The sequence below is a fragment of the Protopterus annectens genome, chromosome 3.part1, assembly GCF_019279795.1.
Source record: "Protopterus annectens isolate FY-2018-M chromosome 3.part1, PAN1.0, whole genome shotgun sequence".
NCBI lineage: Eukaryota > Metazoa > Chordata > Ceratodontiformes > Protopteridae > Protopterus > Protopterus annectens.
Window position 1 is genome coordinate 257,079,529 of NC_056732.1, and position 20,476 is coordinate 257,100,004.

At 43.3% G+C, this 20,476-nt stretch overlaps 1 protein-coding gene across 1 annotated transcript in view; it reads left to right on the forward strand.

The window, feature by feature from the left end:
- Positions 1–20,476, forward strand: part of MINDY4 (MINDY lysine 48 deubiquitinase 4) — a 1,921,738-nt gene that overhangs the window by 1,230,592 nt on the left and 670,670 nt on the right. The window lies entirely within an intron of this gene.

Consider the following 20,476-nt stretch of genomic DNA (forward strand, 5'->3'; position numbering starts at 1 on the left):
CCCGCCTGATAAGAGGCCTAGGTGGAACCAGACTTTGATAGTTTTGAACTCCTTTCACCATTAAAATCAAGGTGGATGCTGTATTGAAGTTTAAAGTATGTGGATTTGGTTTGGTTGTCATTTCAAGTTGGTATTAGTTTATTCTTTAATAATGTTGATACTGTACAGTGCAGGCTCGGTGGCCGCTACTAACTACTAGTTCTGTTCTTACCTGAATGGAAAGATCAAATTTAGCATGTATATTTAAAAGGTTTTGGATATGCTCCCTTTATCTGATGATGTATTTGGATGATAACCTGTGGGAGTTTGAAGAAAAATGGAGGGGAGGACAAAAGCTAAGTCTATACAAACTGTTATTTTTGCGGAATTGTACAACCAAGTTTAGTAGAAATTGGCCTGCTAAGGGTGGAGCATCTGGAACATGTTATTGTAGATGCCTAGGGTATTCTGTGAGCGAAAATAAAGTCCAGTCTAGTACCTCTAAGACATGTGCTTTCTGGGTGTGAGACTGAATACACAGCAGCCAGGGCCTTTTAACCCCGGACAAACAACAGAAGTCTATCCCTTTACTTCCATCAATTATCTCATCAGTCCGTGCTGACTGCAAAGACAGTCCTTCAAGCATTAGGGTTCATGGCATCTAAGCCTCCTTTGCCCTCTGATTCCTCTCTCTGTATCTCAACAGGATGGTGGGTCTGCTCAATGTCCAAGCTTCACTCTCTTCATCTAACAGCCTGACATATTCTGTATTGAAGCACAGCAGGTCTCAACTTCCTCAACAAGTTTTAAGACCCCAAAATAAAGGATTTGATTTTTTTATGTACACAGGCAATGGCGTTATTATTTAAGCAGGACTAAGGATTTTAGAAAGTCTCAGCAGTTGTTTGTTTCTTTTTTTGCTTTGAGTCACAGGGCAGCTGTGTGTAAACAAACTATTTCTAGGTGTGGATTGGCTTTGCATTGCATTTTTGTTATTCCCATCATGGCAGGAGATTCAGCTGGGATTAGACCTCATTCCACTAGGGCTACTGCCAAAGGAGGCTTAGCAGCTTCTTGGAGTTCTAGTGCCTTTTTCTAAGCATTATCACCCCTTCCTATCTACTCTAAGTCTAGGGCTGGTTGCCACAGCTAGCTGTGCAGGCATGTTGTCAGCTCCTCCTCCTATGATTATGATTTGCCAGCCTCCCTTACCTCTTTGGGATTACTACCACTAGTAGGACTGCAGCAATGGAAGGCGAAGAACATAGTACAGTTTTGTACCTACCATAAATGTAGATGTTTTATGTCCTTAATTCACTTCAGAGTTATGAGAGAGTTATACTCTACCCCTGCACCCCTTGATACTAAATCCCAAATGTAACAACAGTCTGCTAAGGACGAATGCAGACAACCCTTTTTGCATGCTCATGCATATGCACTCATACACACACACGCATATATATATATATATATATATATATATATATATATATATATATATATATATATATATATATGTATACACACACACACACACACACACACACACACACACACACACACACACACACACGCACACATACCTGTGTACAATTTAAATGATTACCAGTTCACCTGTGGCATGTCTTGTCAGTGTCTGAGGAAACCATAACCTCAGTAAAAAGACATGCAGCCATAGGAAGAACGTACAAATTTTGCTCAAAATGACACCAAGACAAAAATCAGACTAGAGAACCAAGCACGGTGAGTCAACAATGCTAACCTGTATGCCACAGTACCACTCGTATAGATTCAATTTCAAGAGAGCATTTGGTGCTCTAGTCTTGTTTATTGCCTTTCTCACTTTTGAAACATGATGGCTCTTATCCGTTTTTTCTCATCAATACTTTCCTGTGTGAGTGAACACAGACTCATAATAATAATGATGCGTTATCATGGACTGAGGTGGCCCTACCTTGCATGCTACTTATATTAGAAAGCACTCAGTATATTGCTTCTTGGTGCCTAAAATAACATTTGCTTGTAGTGTTCTTTGCAGTAGCATTTTGGTTTGTTCATGTATTCTCAATAGAAGGGGGTAATACTGTGATAATCAGCTTTTTTTCTGCAATCTGACAGATTAAGGGCTGAAAACACTGCAGCTTGAGCAGTCACCAGGTAAGTGCCCTGGACCCTGGCATACCATGCAAAGATTGTGGGTGTCCTGGGGCAGAATTTTATGGCCACACAACACATTTAGAAGAGCTTTTGTCAGAGGGCATCATAGTCAGAGAATACTGACGGTCTTTACCTGCTCACAGACTGCACATACAGTACAGAGTTATAATACCATACTACTAAAATACAATAATACAGCCAAGGGCAAAACTCACAAAGGAATTCTTTCCCTTTTTTTAAGTAACAGAAGATAATGGTGTAGAGTTGGTAGGTACTCCCACATACATGAAGGGAAAAGGATAAAACAAAATAAGCAAACAATTGTTACATATGAAAAATAGAAGCTGAAAGGCAGTACAAAAAGCTACAGAAATGTTGTCTATCTAAAGGGAACAACAAGTCTCAGACTAATTAAATGTTTGAGAACTTAGTTGCACCAGAAGACATCCATTCAGTTTGGCAGCAAATTAAATCTTTGGAAAGATGCTGCTATAGGGGTTGATTGTAGGTAAAAAAATTAAATAAGTTATTGCACTGGTTATTCTGGATCCTAACCAAGTGACTTGAGGAACCATTAGCTGGACTGGATGTGTGTCAGCTATATAGTATTGATATCACATGCAGGTGCCCAATTACAGATATAAACATTTAAACCATCCCTTTAAACAGAAGAGTAGCTAGCTCAACCAGTGCCCTGTGCCAATATCCAAAACCAGCACCCTACCCACCAGCACTTGTGAAGAGAAAAAAAAAACACTTCATTTTAATTAGCCAGTCACTATTATAGCTAGATTCATGCCCCCATCAGCTCTTCCATTGAAGAGAAAAAAAAGCTGATTGTTACATTAGCTTATTACATTTACATCCGGGCCTCCCATCCCCAGCTCTTCCATTGTAGAGCAAATAAAAAAAAATACACTTCCTTCTACTGGCACACCAACCAGGTGGCCAGATGTATGACACACCCCACTGTCCCTTCAGGTCATGTTTCTGTGCCTTGCCCCCAGACTTCCTTCAACATATTTAATTAAAATAATTTATTGTAAACTGTAACAAACAGTTGCTATAGCTTATACAATGCCTGCATGGAGCATGTCAATGCTTATATTTTAGTTTAAAAAATCCTTAGCTTATACCATGCCTGCATGGAGCATGTCAGTGCTTATATTTTAGTTTAAAAAATCCTTCTATTAAACCGTGGCAACTGCTTGCTACAGTGAAGCAAACACAGTTTAAACCACACATGGAGCACTACTCAGGTTTCACCACAAATGCAATACCAGCTTTTAGAAGCCGGTATTGCATTAAGGAGAAATCTGGATTGGCTGATTGTGCCCACCCAACACTTTACACCTGGGGCAGTTGCCCTCCCACCCTGCCCTAACTATGCTACTAATGTTAAATAAGTCTAAAATCAAACAAAGATGTTACTTATTCAACTGAAATTACAGAAAGATTTACAACTGTAGCTTCCTCTAGGTGTTTCTTGAGTTCCTTCATGAAAGTAGCATAACTTTTGATGATCCTCATTTCCTGTGCTGGACTATTCCACAAATCTGGTGCAGCTTTGGATAATGCTTTCCCACAAGCATGAGATTCAAAATGGCCTCTGCATAGACACTGCTTCAACACAATTTAATATTGAGGAATAAGAGAGGTTCCTTGGGTGAAGTCTTCCTAACAACTGTGGGCAGTTACAGCTGAGAATTTTAAGAACTGACAGATTTTAACAGTAACAAAACACTGACATCGACTGGAAGCTGATTGATATTGGAGAGGGGTAGACAGTGGTATTCACTTTGTGGGGAGAAGAAGATGAAGCAACAAATTTTATTCTCTGCTCTGTCAGTCAGTGTTGTCCTGCTGAGTGGTTTGAGTACAGTAAATGGAAAGGTGTGTAAACCTATAGCTAGCCTAGCTTCTTAGTATAGAGATATGATAATCTACAGATTTTTGGCTGACTTGGGACTTTGTCAGCTGGTTTTCTTTTATTTTCTCCCCCTGTGTGGAAGTTAAAAGTAAAGCGACTAGTTAAGTCATACTCCATTACTTTACAGACAAGGAAGGAAGAAAGTATTGGGCAGTGGTCAGTCATGGAATGAGGAGGCATTTTGGTCTAGAGGCACCAGTGGGTGATATGGAAAGTAGTGTGCCCAGAATGGTACTGGCACTGGTGCTGGTATTTGGTCTTATGAGAGATGTAACAATTTGGGTTAGGTTTAAGAGTAACAGCACTCTAATTGGTGTGTCCTTTGTAATCCCTGACCAGTCCATATTAAGGTCTTCTAGCAAAATTAAGGTTTTTAACCACACATTAATATGATTTTATTGGTGAGCCAATAAAGAGGGAGTTAGATGAGGGTGAAGGCTAAACAGTACAGATAATAATAGCAACAACAATATTCATATTAATAATAGTATCCTTGTGACAAATAAATAATACCAGAAGATTCTTATTCTTAGTGCTTGTTTTGTTTAGGATCATCTGTTACAATGCATATATGGCCTCACTTTCAGAAAATAAAATCAGTAAACTTTCATAAGACTAAATAAAATAGAATGCAAAAGGCTTAACAAGCTTTTCTTTTACTGAGGAACCTCCCAAGCTGAAGAAGACAAGGCCAAAAATCAGAAGCTCATTAAGGATCTCTGCAGTGCCACACTGGAAGGAGCATTGACTTTAAAGATAAGAGGTAGACTGCAGTAAGGTAAAATGGACACAATTTTCCAGATGTGGCTAAATGGTCTCTCACCTGTGAAGGCACTCCATACAGAGGACTGAACTTTAGAGACCTCCTGCAGTGCACAGCTGTTAGGTTTCCCTCATGTGATAGCCCTTAGCACAATTCAGAATTTTCTTTGTCTACTAACAGAGTCTGGTAACCTGCTTACTAAGCATCCCAGGGCAGACTTCTCTATGGTGTCTTCAGTCCAAATAATGTCTCTGGGGTCACAACACCTTTTCACCATACTGTGTAATGGTGTCTAGTGCTTTGGTTGTTGTGAGCAAGAGGGTTTTCTCCTCTGCCAACTAATAATTCAAGTTTTTGTTTATCTTACTCCCCTTTCCGAATACCAGTCTTGCCTAGTGGACCATGATGTGACAAAAGTGGCAGAACTCCTCAAATCTGATACCCAGGGGACTCAAGAAAAGATCTGTATTGCAGCTTCTATAGTGAGCTATCACACAGACCAGTGTAATTTTGGTTGTCCTGATGCTAGAGCTTGTACAGCAGCCTCAGGAATATTCCTGTGTAGGATGACGTGGTTAATGCTGTCCTTCTTTATGACTGTACTCAGGCAGGCCATCCTAGACTTCCCCTTCCAAGGTAATGTCTTCTTTGGTCAGGCCTTCCAGATCTAGCCAAGTACTTCTGAAAAGTGAAAGAGGCATAGGCAATACAGATGGCCTTTATTATGTTTCCCTTGGTTCCGTCAGCTTGGTTTAAGACATTCCAGTTTTGCAAAAGTAGGAAGGGGAGCATTTAGAATGAGTAGGGCTCCCTCCTCTGGTGAAGCTGTTGTTTTACTGATTACCATGAACCACTTGTGTGAGGCCAATTCTTGTAGTTTACTCTTGCTTTCCGAGCCATCACTATAAATAAAGGGTTCAAGTTGTAATAGACCCTGCTCCACCTTTTGTTCCAATGTTTTCCTAGCTCTAAAGTGGATGGGGGAATTATTTGCTATCTTGGACCTTAGTAACTTCTGTAACTTCAGAAGGCATATTCAGTACGTCAAATTTTTTTGTGCGTCTTTCGACTTTTTCCGGTTAGGGGTCGCCACAGCGGAACTCCGGTCTGCTAATGATTGGCAGTTGATTTTTACGTACTGGCTTGCCAGGCCTGACGCACAACCTTCAGCGAAGGTATGCCCATTCACGCTTGTCTCCACGCAGAAGACGCTCTAGCTGAGAATCGAACCGGACAGCGTCTTACTGTGAGGTGACAACGCTACCGCAGCACCACCACCATGGATATTATACATATTCAGTACATCAAATAATGTGTAGTAACTCTCTTGTAGGGGAGTCAAGAGTGCCTGGGTGATATCTCTGGACATCACCCAGACACCCTTGACTGGATGATATCACTAGACATGATGGATACCTTTTTTGCATGTTTATATAAATGGCCCAACAAGAAATTCTTTTTGCTTACTGTAGACTGGCTGATTTTCAGTGCAGGATTTTTCTATTTGAGCTCAACTTTGCATATAGAGAACTTAATAAGGACCTACTGCCACAAATGGATGACTGGCTGCTACTGGCACAGCTGATGAACACTCTGGTATAATTTCTGACTTGGATGTTGTAATGGTTACAGACCTTGAGAGTCTGAATCTCCAAAAACTGTGACATATCCTCTCTAGTTCTTAGAAGATTGTCTTCACTGAGGCAGAAGTGGGCACCCTTCTGTGTTGGGCATTCCTGCCTACAGAGAATGTCCAGGAAGTAATGACGTTTGACAGCTTGGTGAGGGCATAGAGTGAGGTCCAGGCTTTGATGCTTCTGCATCTCTTGGTCTTATGTCAGCTACCATTTTCATGATCCCTTCACATATTTAGGGGGTATGGAAGTTGCAGTATATGGTGAAGTGCCTACAGTCATCATGATCTCATGGGCTTTCTGTCAGTCTTTGACTGCTTTGAGTAGAATGGTAGACCATCTCCATTAATCTGTATGTACCTTTCCTACAGAGGAATCCATCACAGGTCCAGAGATGCATGTTTCTGCAGTAGCTTGGGAAGCTCAGACTGTTTTTTCTTTGGTCAGAAATTGTGCATCCTTCAGGAGCAGGAACAGCATACTAGAGTTTCAAGTGGATTTCCTCATCCTAATGGCTCTAGAAGGGGAGCTGAAACCTGATCTCCACCTACTGTGGTCACACTACCAGGCCGTGCTTTGGAATATGAGCATAGAAGAAAGTATGCATCCATACCACCTGTGCAGAGGTGTGGGTGGGTCTGGCAATCAGCCACGGACTAGGATGTCACTGTAACAGCTGATGTTAAGTCATCCATCTCGCCTTCCTTCTTGCTGTTTGGGTTCGGAGCCGATCCTCTGCTCCGACTCGGCTATCTTCTATAGCTCGAGAGCTGTTTACTGGCTCGAGGCTACCCCTTATCCCAGAATGCCCAGTGTCAGCTACCCAGATCTCATTTGCCGCTTCAGCTGCGAGGTTGCTTCATTACTGGCGCAGGCTTAGTATAGTTTTTTCTATTATTATAATTGTTGTTTATTCTTAAAAATTTTATCAAGTTTTTGTCTCGATATATTAATTTATCCCTTATCGTTTTCTTGTGTGTTGTGACTTTGTTGGTTATTGCTCCTTAACTCGCAGGCCTTCTGTTTCCCCTGAACTCATTTAAATTACAGAGTCCCCCCCCCCTTAGGACAGCCATTTAAATTAGAGGCTCCTCTTCCTGTTCCATAACTGTAAAAAAAAAAAAAAAAAAAAAAAGACTGTTTCTTAGTTTTGTAGTATAACATTTTCCTATTGTTATTGTGGTTCTTTAGTTTGTTGTTGTTAGGAAAATGTCTAAAGATACGAAGGTATCTGGCTTCAAAAAGTGTGACTCATACTGTCAGAAAATGTCTCTGACAGATGGGGCACACCAGTTGCGTATATTGTTTGGGCGCTGTTCACCTGCAGGACTCCTGTTCTATATGTCACGCTTTTAGTCCAAGGGTCATGCAGGAGCACAAAAACAAATTAATCCTTTGGGGATTAATGAAGCCTCAGGATTCTCCAGCTAAAAGTACTCAGCCAGTGAAATCCCCTAAGTCTATCAAGTCGTCCACTCCACCTTTGGAGCCGATTCCTTTACTTGACCAACCACCGACAAGACAACTCCTCCGTCGGCTCCATCTGCTATTTCGGAGCTGACTCGGAGCCATAAGAGACTGAGGTCTCCATCCTTGGAGCCCATCCACTCGGCACCTCAGTCATCCTTGATACGGAGTGGACATAGCCATCATTCTTCCCACTCCTCTCGATTCTCTAGATTATCGGATCATGATGTGGAGAGAGTAGTAAGTAGGTTGCTTAAGCACTGGCAAAATTACTGTCCAGCCCACCTCAATGGGTATTGGCTCCAACCGCCTCTATTTCCATTCCTCCTCCAACTACATTTAGCTTGGAGCTGGAGACCATGGATCTGCAGGTAGTAGAACCTTCGGTGCCGATCATTATCTCTCTGGTTCCGAAGTCGACTCAGATTACCTCAATTGTACCTTCTATCGAGGGATCTGGGTGCCGGGGCTCTCTCGTTGGCTCCAAGGGGGGGGGGGGTGGCATCAGACCCTTGTCCAACCTCGTTCTCCCCCTCGGAGCTTTGGCTCAGGTGAGTTCGGCTCCCACATTGGCCTCGGAGCCATCACCCTCGATGTGGCGAAGGACTCCTGTCTCTTCAGAGCAGGAGCTTTCTCTGCCTAGAGGTCGGGATGCCTTCAAGGTCATGCAGAGTGTGCTGTCCCCCGAAACAGCTCTACTGCCAGCTCCATTGGCTCCGCCCCCTGTGGTGCCTGTTCCAACCTCTACTCCTCCTCCAGACCCCAAGCATAGGGACCCTATGCCCCAGGACATCCCATTGAGTGATCCTTCTTCTTCCAAAGCCTTCCCTGATCACTCAGAAGAGCCTCCCCAGAAGAAGTGCAAGAGGAAGCACATAGACTCCCCTGAGTCTGTCATCTCAGATACAGACATGGATGAGTCGGAAGGGTCCCCAAGGTCCCCCTCTGAAGATGTTTCCTTTTCAGACATCCTTGAAATGCTTAGACAGAGGAGGGACTGGACTTCCCTAGCCCCTACCGAGCACGAGTCTGTATACCTGGACATTCGGTTCTCAACCTTCCACCTCCTGGGTATCTCCTCCTTTCGATCCACTCATGTCTGTAGTGGCTCAAAAGGCTTGGTTAGCTCCAGATTCTGTGGAACCTACTCTGAGGAGACCAAACAAATTTATTACAGCCCCCCAGGATAAACAATTTCTCTCCAAAGGTGTGTCCGTTGATGCCATGGTGGTAGCAGCAGCCACCAAGAAAGAGTTAGCAGAAACCTCTTCTTCTGTTCATCCTCCAAACAAAGAGTCTCGGACGATGGGCAGATATGGAAAGCGAATGTTTGCTTCAGCGACTTTTTCAATAAGGTCCCTGAACTATCTATGCCATTTTATGCGTCTTCAAAGGGATCGCCTGAAAGAGCTTGGAAATACCCTTCAAGATCCTACAGCTGAGGGAGTACCAGCCAAATTAGCTTCTCAGCTTGCGACTCTTAATTCCATAGTCAACTCCTCCATGAAGCTGATTTCCTATGCAGCCGATGGAGCTAGCAGAGTCGCAGGGACAGGTGTGGCTCTCAGGAGACATGCTTGGATGCGGCTGTGTCAGTTTGCAGAACCCTTTTGAGCATCCTTCACCAATACTCCCTTTGATGGATCCTTTCTCTTTGGGCCTCTGGTGAAAGACACATTGACCAGGTGTGAGCAGGAAGGCAAGACTCTGTCTGCCATGGTAGTCCATTTTTCCACCCCTTTCAGACCTTATCCCAAGGGTCAAAAGAGCAGAAAGATGTGGTTCCGAAAATCCCAGGGACCCTTGCCTGACACACGTCGTGATTTTTCCCCCAGGGGCAGAGGGGGAAACAACAATAACAGACGCCGCCCTCATTATGGAGGGGGACTGCAAAACCAGGGTGACAGAGAAACCTTCTCTGCCAAGCCCTCCCAGCATCCCTGAAGGGTTGCCCCGACTGCTCACCTCTGGAGGCAGTCGGGGGAAAACTTTTGCTGTACCCAAAAGCCTGGCAAAATATAACAAGAGACAGATGGGTACAATCCATTATATTCGGAGGTTACAAAATTCCCTTCCATCAGTGCCCCATAGAATCAAAAAAGTCCATCCCAGATGTCCCACCCAATCTAAGGGATCAAGCAGTCACAGAAGCTTCAAAACTGCTGCAAAAAACAGCCATTCAAGAAGCCCCCGCAGACTAACTAGGATCAGGAACTTACTCAAGATTCTTTTTAGTACCAAAAAAGACAGAGGACTGGAGACCAATACTGGATCTCAGCAGATTGAACAAATCTGTACAAAAAGAAAAGTTCTGGATGGTGACACTGCAGTCCATTCCCTTTTCTGGGTCAGGACAATTGAATGTGCTCGATAGATCTTCAGGATGTGTACTACCATATCAAGATGGACAGACACTCCAGGAGATTTCTTCGCTTCCGGGTAGGGGCCAGTCATTACCAGTTCAGAGCTCTGCCCTTTGGTCTCACCTCAGCCCCCAGGGAGTTCACCAAGTGTATAGCAGTAGTCACGGCTCACCTGAGGCGTCAAGGATTCCAGGTGTTTCCCTATCTAGACGACTGGCTCCTGACTGCTACCACCAGGCATCAACTCTTAGAGGCATGGGATTATACAATCACATCATGCACTCAACTAGGCATTACAGTAAATTTCAAAAAATCTGCCTTGTTGCCCTGTCAGTCTGTCACATACATCTGAGCAGAATTAAACACAAAAGAAATGTTTGCAAGATTACCACAGGAAAGAGTTTCCACTATTCATCAACAAGTGTTAATTCTAATGCAGAGCAAAAGGATTCAAGTCAGATATGTCCTCCAAGCTCTAGACTCCATGGCAGCTGCCATTCTTCTTGTCCCATTAGTGCGTTTCCACATGAGAATCCTTCAGTGGCTTCTTTTCACGCAGTGGTCTTTCCAGGAGCTACCCATGACTCACATTATCCTGATCACAGAAACGTGCAAAAAGCCACCTTTCTTGGTGGATGGTCTCCCCTCTAGTAATTCAGGGCAGACCTTTCATACAACCCCCTCCAGTAGCCACAGTGACCACGGACACCTCCCTGATAGGGTGGGGGGGCATTATCTAGGCAGGACAGTCCAAGGCACTTGGCAACCTCTCGAGTACCATCTGCACATCAGTGTCCTAGAAATGAGAGCAGTGCTCCTAGCGTTGCAAGCCCTTCAGGACTCTCTTCCTTCCGGGACCATTGCAATCCAAATGGATAACATGTCAGTGGTGTGGTACATCAACAAACAGGGCGGGACCAGGTCTTACCCCTTGTGTCGAGAAGCAGTCAGACTGTGGCAATGGACGATTTTCTCCCAACATTTTCTGATAGCAACGCACATCCCTGGGAAATCCAACGTCATAGCAGACAGGCTCAGCAGAGCTATCCTCATGCCTCACAAGTGGTCTCTGAATCAGGAAGTTGTGGATCTTATCTTCTGCAAATTGAGACAGCCTTGCTGCGATCTGTTTGCCACTCCTCTCAACAACAAATGCAGCAGCTACTTCTCCCTACTTCATCTTCTAGGTTATATACCCAGAGATGCTGTAGTCCACGATTGGTCTCAGGGACTCCTTTACGCTTTTCCCCCTTTTCCCCTAATACCAAGACTCATACAGAAAGCAAAATCACTGGGTTGCAAAATGATCCTCATTGCCCCATATTGGCCTCGTCAGATATGGTTCCCGTTCCTGCACCTCCACCTTCTGGGTCAACCGTGGATTCTGGATCCGGTTCCAGATGATCTGATTCATCAATCAGGCGGGTTGCACCAGTCCTTTCAAACTCTTCAGCTCACAGCTTGGTTACTCCACTTCCAACCTTAGCCAGGCTTTCCTGTATCTCCCAAGCAGTCCGTGATATTATTGTTTCTTCACATAAGTCTACTACGAGGAAAACATATGCTAGTAAATGGAAGCGGTTTTCTTACTGGGCAGAATCTAGAAATTTGGATCCTTTCTCAGCCCCAGTCCAGGAAATTCTTGAATTTCTAGCACAACTCTTTCAGTCTGGTGCGGCTTCCGCTACCATTAGAGTACAGTTAGCTGACATTTCTAATTTTCATATTGGTATGTTTAATTCTAGCTTAATGTTTCATAAGCTCTGCAAGGCCTTTATGAGAGGAACATCTCTTCTTAGACCCTCCAGTTAGAGATCCTCCTCCTCTTTGGAATCTCAATTTATTTTTAGATTCCTTAATTTTGCCCTGCTTTGAACCGGCGGCATCATGTTCCTTAAAATTTCTTTCTTGGAAGACACTTTTTATGGTTGCTATCACTTCAGCTAGACATGTCTCAGAACTTCAAGCACTATGTGTTTGTCCTCCTTACCTGGTGTTTCACAAGGACAGAGTTTCTCTGAGGACCAATCCATCCTTTATTCCTAAAGTCTGCTCATATAACAATTTAAATCAATCCATAGATCTCCCAGTTTTCTTTCCCAATCACAGCAACAAGGCAGAATACAAGCTCCACCATTTGGATGTGCACAGACAATTGTGTTTTTACCTCCATAGAACTAAGGAACTAAGAAAGTCAGACCAGTTATTTCTTTCTTATGCTTTCAACAAACAAGGCCTTCCAGTTTCTAAGGTGACCTTATCCAGATGGTTATCTGATACTATTGCCTTTATTTATCAGTTACAAAATGAAGAGCTACCAGCTAAACCAAAAGGTCATTCTACTAGAGCATTAGCCACCTCTGTAGCCTTTTAGTCTTGGCTGCCCATAGACTCAATCTGTGCAGCTGCCACTTGAGCAAACCCTCATACTTTTATCTCTCATTACAAGGTGGATATAGTCTCCCGGAGCAGAGCTTCCGTTGGTTCTACTGTTCTGAAGAGTCTGTTCCAATGAGCCACCCGGGATTTTAGGTGCTAGGGATGCTGTCCCAAACAGCAAGAACGAAGGCGAGATGGACAACTTTTATGTACCTACCATAACGTTCCATATTAGTTGTCTTCATCTCACTTTCCTTCTTGCGTCCCTCCCTCCTTCCCCCTTCCTAGAGGATTGAGAGGAGTTCTTTTTGTTTTCACTGGCTAAGTATCTTTTATTACTTCACATGCCAGGTAATTTATGACTCTTTCCTTGTTTAGGTGTATTGGACAACCAGTTTTTATGTAACTGGTTACTCTACTTATGTCTAGTGTGTGCTATCACAAACGAGATCTGGGTAGCTTACGCTGGGCATTCTGGGATAAGGTGTAGCCTTGAGCCAGTAAACAGCTCTCGAGCTATAGAAGATGGCCGAGTCGGAGCCGAGGATCGGCTCCAAACCCAAACAGCAAGAAGGAAGGCGAGAGGAAGACAACTAACATGGAACGTTATGGTAGGTACATAACTTCTTTTTCTCATCTTGTAGGAAGTGAAAGCACAGGTGAATTCACTGAGCCACATCTTCATCCCTCTCCTTGAAGGAGGATTCTGGAATTCTGTTTAAGTCAGCAGGACAAAACAGTTATAACACTACAAGTTCCAGGCCAGATGAATTCACTCAGTTTAGTACACAGACTGATTTATTAAAATAAAAAATAACTTCTTCAGTAAAAATTTAACAGCAAAACTTCAAATTCTTTTACCATTAAGAGCAAATAATACTTCTCTGGTGCCTTGGCTTTCAGAAAAGCCTTTTCAGAGTACATCTTTCTGCTGGTAAGCATACACTTAAATACATGCATTTAATCAATTAAATAATCATACAATTAAGAATTCACTAAAAAAGCCAACTAAGAAGGTTAACTTTTAATATTCTTTTTAACCTACTTACATTAAATGCTTCCAAGAGAATTCCTTATGTTCATCGTGTTTCACTGTTGCAGTCATTACACTTGGGTTATCCTGCTGGCAGGCTACCCGCAGTCGACCTGAATTCCAAAGTCCTGGTCCGGCGTCGGTTGCTGTCACCTCTTCCCTGACGTCAGTGCACCAGGGGTATAAAAGATGCAGCCGACGCCATTTTCTTCAGTCTTTCTTGCTGCGCGGTGCCCGAAGCAAAAGCAGTTCGCAAGTGCCGGTCGGCCGACTCCTGAGATTTTCGAAATTGAATTTCAGATCCGAAGTCTTCAATAAAGCTAAGTACCCTGTTGGGGAAACTTTTTCTTGCTCCAGACCGATGTCAGTAAAAGTTAACAATTGTATTTCTTGTGGGAAGCAAATACCTCATAAGGATTTTCATTCTTACTGTATTCCTTGCCTAGGCCCTGACCATGATTTAGCTAGTTGTCGGTTTTGTGCTAGATTTAACCAATGCACTATTAAGCGTCAGTTCGATTTTGCTTTACATTTCTTAGGCCGAAGGTTTAACTATACAATGCCGTTGGAACAACCGACAACCAGAGTTCATAAAAAACGCAAGGATAAAGAAAAGGACAGGCATCGGGGGTCTAAAACCGATGACAAAGCCTCTTCTAGGCCAGTCGCCGGTTCTCAGTGAGGCGCTTTCGCAGCCCATGACACCCGCTACCTCAGAGCCACAGGCCACCTCCGACTCCCACGAGGAGACAACTACTCCTCTGGAAACTCAAGGTATTGGGCCTACGGAAAGTATTCCTTCAGATGGGTCTGGAGCCGCTGAGCAAGCATCGGCTTCTGAGGGTGTTTTCAGACCTACATAGCTTACTATCAAGACCACTTCAGCAGCCAATGCAAAGTCTAAAACACCTTTAAAGACAAAGAAACAAGTACAGCATTCTCCTGGACAGTCATCCATGCCTAAGAAACAGATGCTTACAATGGCCGAGGACCTAATTACTATGATCAGGGGTTCCCATCCCCCTCCTGATAAAAGGCCTAGGCAAGACACTGACTATGATTCCTCTGACCAGGTTTCTATTTCTTCTGATTCCTCTTCAGAACTGGGATATTCTCTTCCTCCCTATGAGGACTCTGATGCTGAAGAATCTATCCCTTCAGCCTCTTCTCCTGAGGACTACTCTTTTGGGGAAACCCTCCACACCATGAGGGAGCATTTCAACTGGGAGAGCCAAGATTATCCAAGAAAAGGCTCAGAGACTTTCTTTTATTGCCTCAACACAGACCTCTTGCTATTCCTCCTGTGCTAGATATTGTAGATGATGTTTTTTCTGAGTCCAGTCTCTCTCCTGATTCTTTACCCCCTGCCCCAGTTAAGCCGGGTAGGTACTACATGGTTCCAGATTCACATAAATTTCTTTATAAAAACCCTGCTGCTGACCCAGAAACTATTTCTCAGGGTCCCAAAGGGGTCAAAGCTTACACTGCAAAAAAACATGTTCCCTCTGATAGGGATTCTAGAGCATTGGACAGATGGGGGAAAAAATTTACACCTCTGCTACTTTACCTGTAAGGGCTTTAAACTGCCAGTTTCACATGCTTAAATATCAGCAATACCTAATGTCTCTCCTAAAACAGAAAATGCTGACAAACTCTGAATGTCTTGAAAACAAGGAAATGCAGGATTTATTGCATGCAGCTGAACAAGTGGGAAAGCATACTTTGCAATGTGGTTTTGATTCACTAGAGGCTTCTTGCAGGGCCACAGTTACAGGTTCTGTCATTCGAAGACATGCTTGGTTAAAGGAACAGAGCCTGCCTGATCATGTTAAAGCAAAATTATTGGATGCTCCATTACAGCATGATACTTTGTTTGGCGTTAAGGCAGAAGAGGTGTTAAAGAAAATGGGGGATAAGGCGAAATCTGTGCAGACAGTAAAGGATTTCTTACAGGTTCAGCCACCCAGATTTAGCAGGAAATGGCCTCCTAAAAATTGGTCTTTTCCAGTTTCAGACAGGCCACAAAGAGGCAGATAGATGCCCTAGAGGCAGCTCTCAGCCCCAAGGCTCATACAGGCCTAAACAATGGGGTGCTTCAGCCTCCAAAGGCGGAGAAGACAAGTCACAACCATATAGGAAACAGTCCCAATGACTTCCCACTACCAATGCCAAGCACTTACCTTTTGGCATCACCCTTAGGGGGAAAACTAGCACTTTTCAAACAAAATTGGCACATGATCACCCAGGACAAATGGGTACTGAATATTGTTTCTCAGGACTACAGGTTCCACTTTCACACCCTCCCAAGTGCAAAAGGTATGCCAGACCTGCCACACAATCAATGAGCAGAGGCACAAAAGCAAATTTCATCCCTCATGGACATGAGGGCTATTCAAAGAGTACCACAGCAAGAGCAGGGGCAAGGATTTTACTCAAGACTTTTCTTGGTACCCAGAAAGGACAAAGCCTGGAGACCAATACTGGACCTGTCTACTCTAAATACTTCTCTGGACGTTCAAAAATTCAAAATGTGGACACTGCAGCAACTTCTACCCATGCTGGGCAAGAAGGCTTGGCTCGTAACTTTGGACCTCAAAGAGGCATACCTGCATGTCCCAATCAGACAATCTTGCAGAAGATACCTCAGATTCATAGCTGCCTCAATGCATTACCAATTCTCTGCACTGCCATTTGGCTTATCTACTGTGCCCAGGGTCTTCACAAAATGCCTGGCACCAGTAATTGCATTTTGCCAACAAAAAGGAATTCAAATATATCCCTACTTGGACGACTGCCTTATTCAAGCAGAGAGCAAGGACATTCTACTAAAGCATCTGGCGTTTGTAAAAAGATTATTAATTTGCCTAGGGTACACAGTAAATGAAAATAAATCAAAACTAGTGCCCTCTCAAGAGATAACATTCCTGGGTGCAAGCTTAAATACAACTGCCCAGATGGCTTATCTCATGCCAGACAAACAAAGGCAACTGATTCATTACTTCCAAATGATAGCAACAAAAACCCAGTTACCTGCAAGAAAAATTCTGCAGGCTTTGGGCTTCATGGCATCCTGCATTCTGCTAATTCCATATGCAAGACTGCATATGAGGAAGCTACAATGGTATCTAAAAAGTGTTTGGACTCAACATTGCCACAGCCTGGAAACAATAATTACTCTCATTCCCTGCCTGCAACAGGAGTTTCAATGGTGGGCACTGGCCTGTCACCACAACAAGGGACAGCCATTCACTTTACCCACAGCCAGGCAGACAATAACAACAGATGCATCAGATTATGGCTGGGGGCACACATGGCGGGAAAATGTATTCAGGGCACGTGGCCCACAAGCCAAATGCATCTTCATATCAATCAAAAAGAGATGCTAGCTGTACAGAATGCCCTGACAGCCTTCAAGGATCTACTCCATCCAGGACAACTGTTGCTAAAGACGGACAATGCTACAGTCATGTGGTACATAAACAAGCAAGGGGGCACACATTCCTACCCCCTCTGCAGGCAAGCCATGACTTTGTGGAGCACAGCATTGACCTATCAAGTACACCTGCAGGCACAATTCCTGCCAGGAAAGACAAATACTCTGGCAGACGAACTAAGCAGAAACCTCATGGACCCTCATGAGTGGAAACTAGATCCACAAGTCTTCAACATGATAACAAGGAAATGGGGTTGCTCAGACATAGATCTATTTGCCTCCCCTCACAACTGCCAACTACAGAGATTCTGTACAAGGACTTATCACACACAAGCATGGAAGGTGGATGCTCTTTCATTCATCTGGAAAACCCTAACAGTTTATGCCTTTCCTCCACTGCCTCTCCTTCCCAAGGTACTCCTAAAGGTCAGACAAGAGAAGCCAAAAATGATTCTGATTGCCCCAGATTGGCCACACCAGCACTGGTACCCAATCCTAAAGAGCTTGTCTCAAGCCCCAGCCTGGGCTTTACCTCAAATTCCTCATCTTCTGACCCAACAAAACAATCAGATCCTGCACAGCCAACTCAGAACCTTAAATCTGGCTGCATGACGAATAATATAACCACTCAGAACACACCTCTCTCTAAAGCAGTTATGGACGTCATTGTGGAAGCCAGGAGGCCCAGCACCAGAAAATCTTATGCAGACAAATGGAAGAGATTCTGTGCTTGGAGTCAGGCACAAGGAATTGAACCGCTTGTTCCAAATATTCCTCAGATTTTACAATACATAACTGAGATGCTGGACAAAGGCCTATCCTTCTCATCAATTAAGATCCATGCCTCTGCCATTTCAGCTCATTACAATATGGAACCTCCTATTTTTTCACATCCACTGCTAAAGCAGTACCTCAGGGGGGCCAAAAACATAAGAACCCCAAAGAGAGCACCTATACCTACATGGGATCTCAATTTTGTCTTGGAAAAGCTCACACTGCCTCCTTTTGAACCAGCCAATACAACTTAGATAAAATTCTTTATCATGGAAAACAGCTCTGCTCCTAGCAATAACTTCAGCAAGAAGAGTCTCAGAGTTACAGGCATTAATGGCAGTGGAACCTTTTATCATTTTCCATCCGGACAGGGTTTCTCTAAGGACAAACCCAACATTTATGCCAAAGGTAGTATCCAGTGTGGCTCTTACCAAACCATTCATTTGCCTACTTTTTATCCAAATCCCCAGAATAAAGGGGAGAGACTTCTGCATTCTTTGGACATACACAGGCAGCTACGCTTCTACTTGGACAAAACTAAAGCTTTCAGAAAGACTGAGCAACTTTTTGTGGCATATGCTGCAGGATCACAAGGAAAGGCTATCTCAAAGCAGACTATTTCAAAATGGATAGGACACTGCATTCGTTTCTGCTATGCACAGCATGGTAAATCAGTGCCTAAGGACATTAGGCCACATTCGACCAGGGCAGCAGCCACATGAGCAGCCTTTCTCAGAGGAGTACCAACCAAGGAAATTTTGGAGGCTGCAACTTGGAGTTCAGTGCACACTTTTACCAAGCACTACCACTTACCTCTTTACTCTAAATCCAGAGCAGGCTTTGCCACTGCAGTTCTGCAGGGCCTCACAACCACTCCTAATTCTATTTAGACCCAGCTGCCCAACCTCAGCTTTGGGATTCAACCCAAGTGTAATGATTGCAACAGTGAAACACGATGAACATAGTACAGTTGTGTACCTACCATGAATGTAGATGTTCGAGTGTATAGACTGTTGCAGTCCAGGTTACCCTCCCACCATCCCCCTTTCATTGCTGGGACTTATCTGTACTTCTCTATTCTATACAACCTATGTGGTGTATTTGCTTGTAGATGAAGGTAATGTTTATGTTAGTGCATGCATTTTTATTGGCAGAATTTTTAGCCTACCCTTTTGGGGGCACCTGACATCTGGGGCAAGAAAAACTGAAGGAAATGGTGTCGGCTGCATCTTTTATACCCCTGGCGCACTGACGTCAGGGAAAAGGCGACAGCAACTGACGCCGGACGAGGACTTTGGAATTCAGGAAGACTGCGGGTAGCCTGCCAGCAGGATAACCCAAGTGTAATAACTGCAACAGTGAATACACTCGAACATCTACATTTATGGTAGGTACACAACTGTACTATTCAAACCTCTTGGAAACATTGTATCATATTTAAAAATAAATATTGCTTCCTTCCTTCATAAATGTTCCTTAATTTTTTCATCAGTACTAAACCTAGTATTTACTTGTTCCAAAACAGTTGCCTGCAAACCCTGTGGGTCTCCATTATGGTGTTCCTTAAAGTGCAAAGCTAAAGGACTCTGAAATCTTTGCTTCTTGATGTCCTTTATGTGCTCTTTTAATCTTGCAGCAAAACTTTACTTGCTTTCTCCAATATAAAATAATCCACAAGGATATTTTAAACTATATATAACTTTTTCATTATTGCAAGTGAAGCTACCTCTTCTATCAAAGTTTTTTTCCATTAATGCTTTCAAAATTATCAACTATGTGTTTGCATACTGTGCAGTTGTCACATGGAAAAGTTTCATATCTCACTATATTATTTTCTATATTTTTTGGTCTCTCAAATTTTCTGTCTACTAACATGTCCTTAATACTCCTGCCTCTTTTATATGAAAAACAAAGTTTAACATTTTTTAGGCAGGATTTTTCTTTCTGCATATAGGACCCATTGGTAATAAATGCAGTCTGTCTGTTTTGGCAAGGAATCTTCCTTTCCACAATTCCTTCTGATTCCATGACTCAGCACAACATTTTTAAATAGTCAAGCATTTTCAGGCAGCCTAGTGTAGAGACAGAATGAAGGTTTAATGGTTGGCAGGTAGCTATGGCAAAAAAAAAAAAAAACTAGTGCAGTGGTGTTCAAGAATAGAGGCAAGGCTTACAAAACAACTTATTAGATTTATAGTAGTCTGTATGATTTTAGTGTTGATGAATGAATTTAGTGTCAGGATTGAGAGAATATGTATTATAGTTGTGATAGTTACCTTGTGAAGGGTACTCCTGTGACCTAACACAAGCTGATCGGGCACTTCATCAAGGGTCATCTTTCCTTCCTTCCTTGTTCCATCTGTCCATACCCCCATCCATCCATTTATTTCATTTATTAACCAGGAAGGTGACCTAGTCAGAAATCCCTTTCAACCTTAACATGGGCTCATGGACGGTTACACAACAGATAAATAACAGGTGAAAATGAGGCAGTATGCCACAGGCACTGTTAACTTCATTGGCTTTTGCCAATATGCAGCTCACTGAGAGTAGGGAGCAAGCTG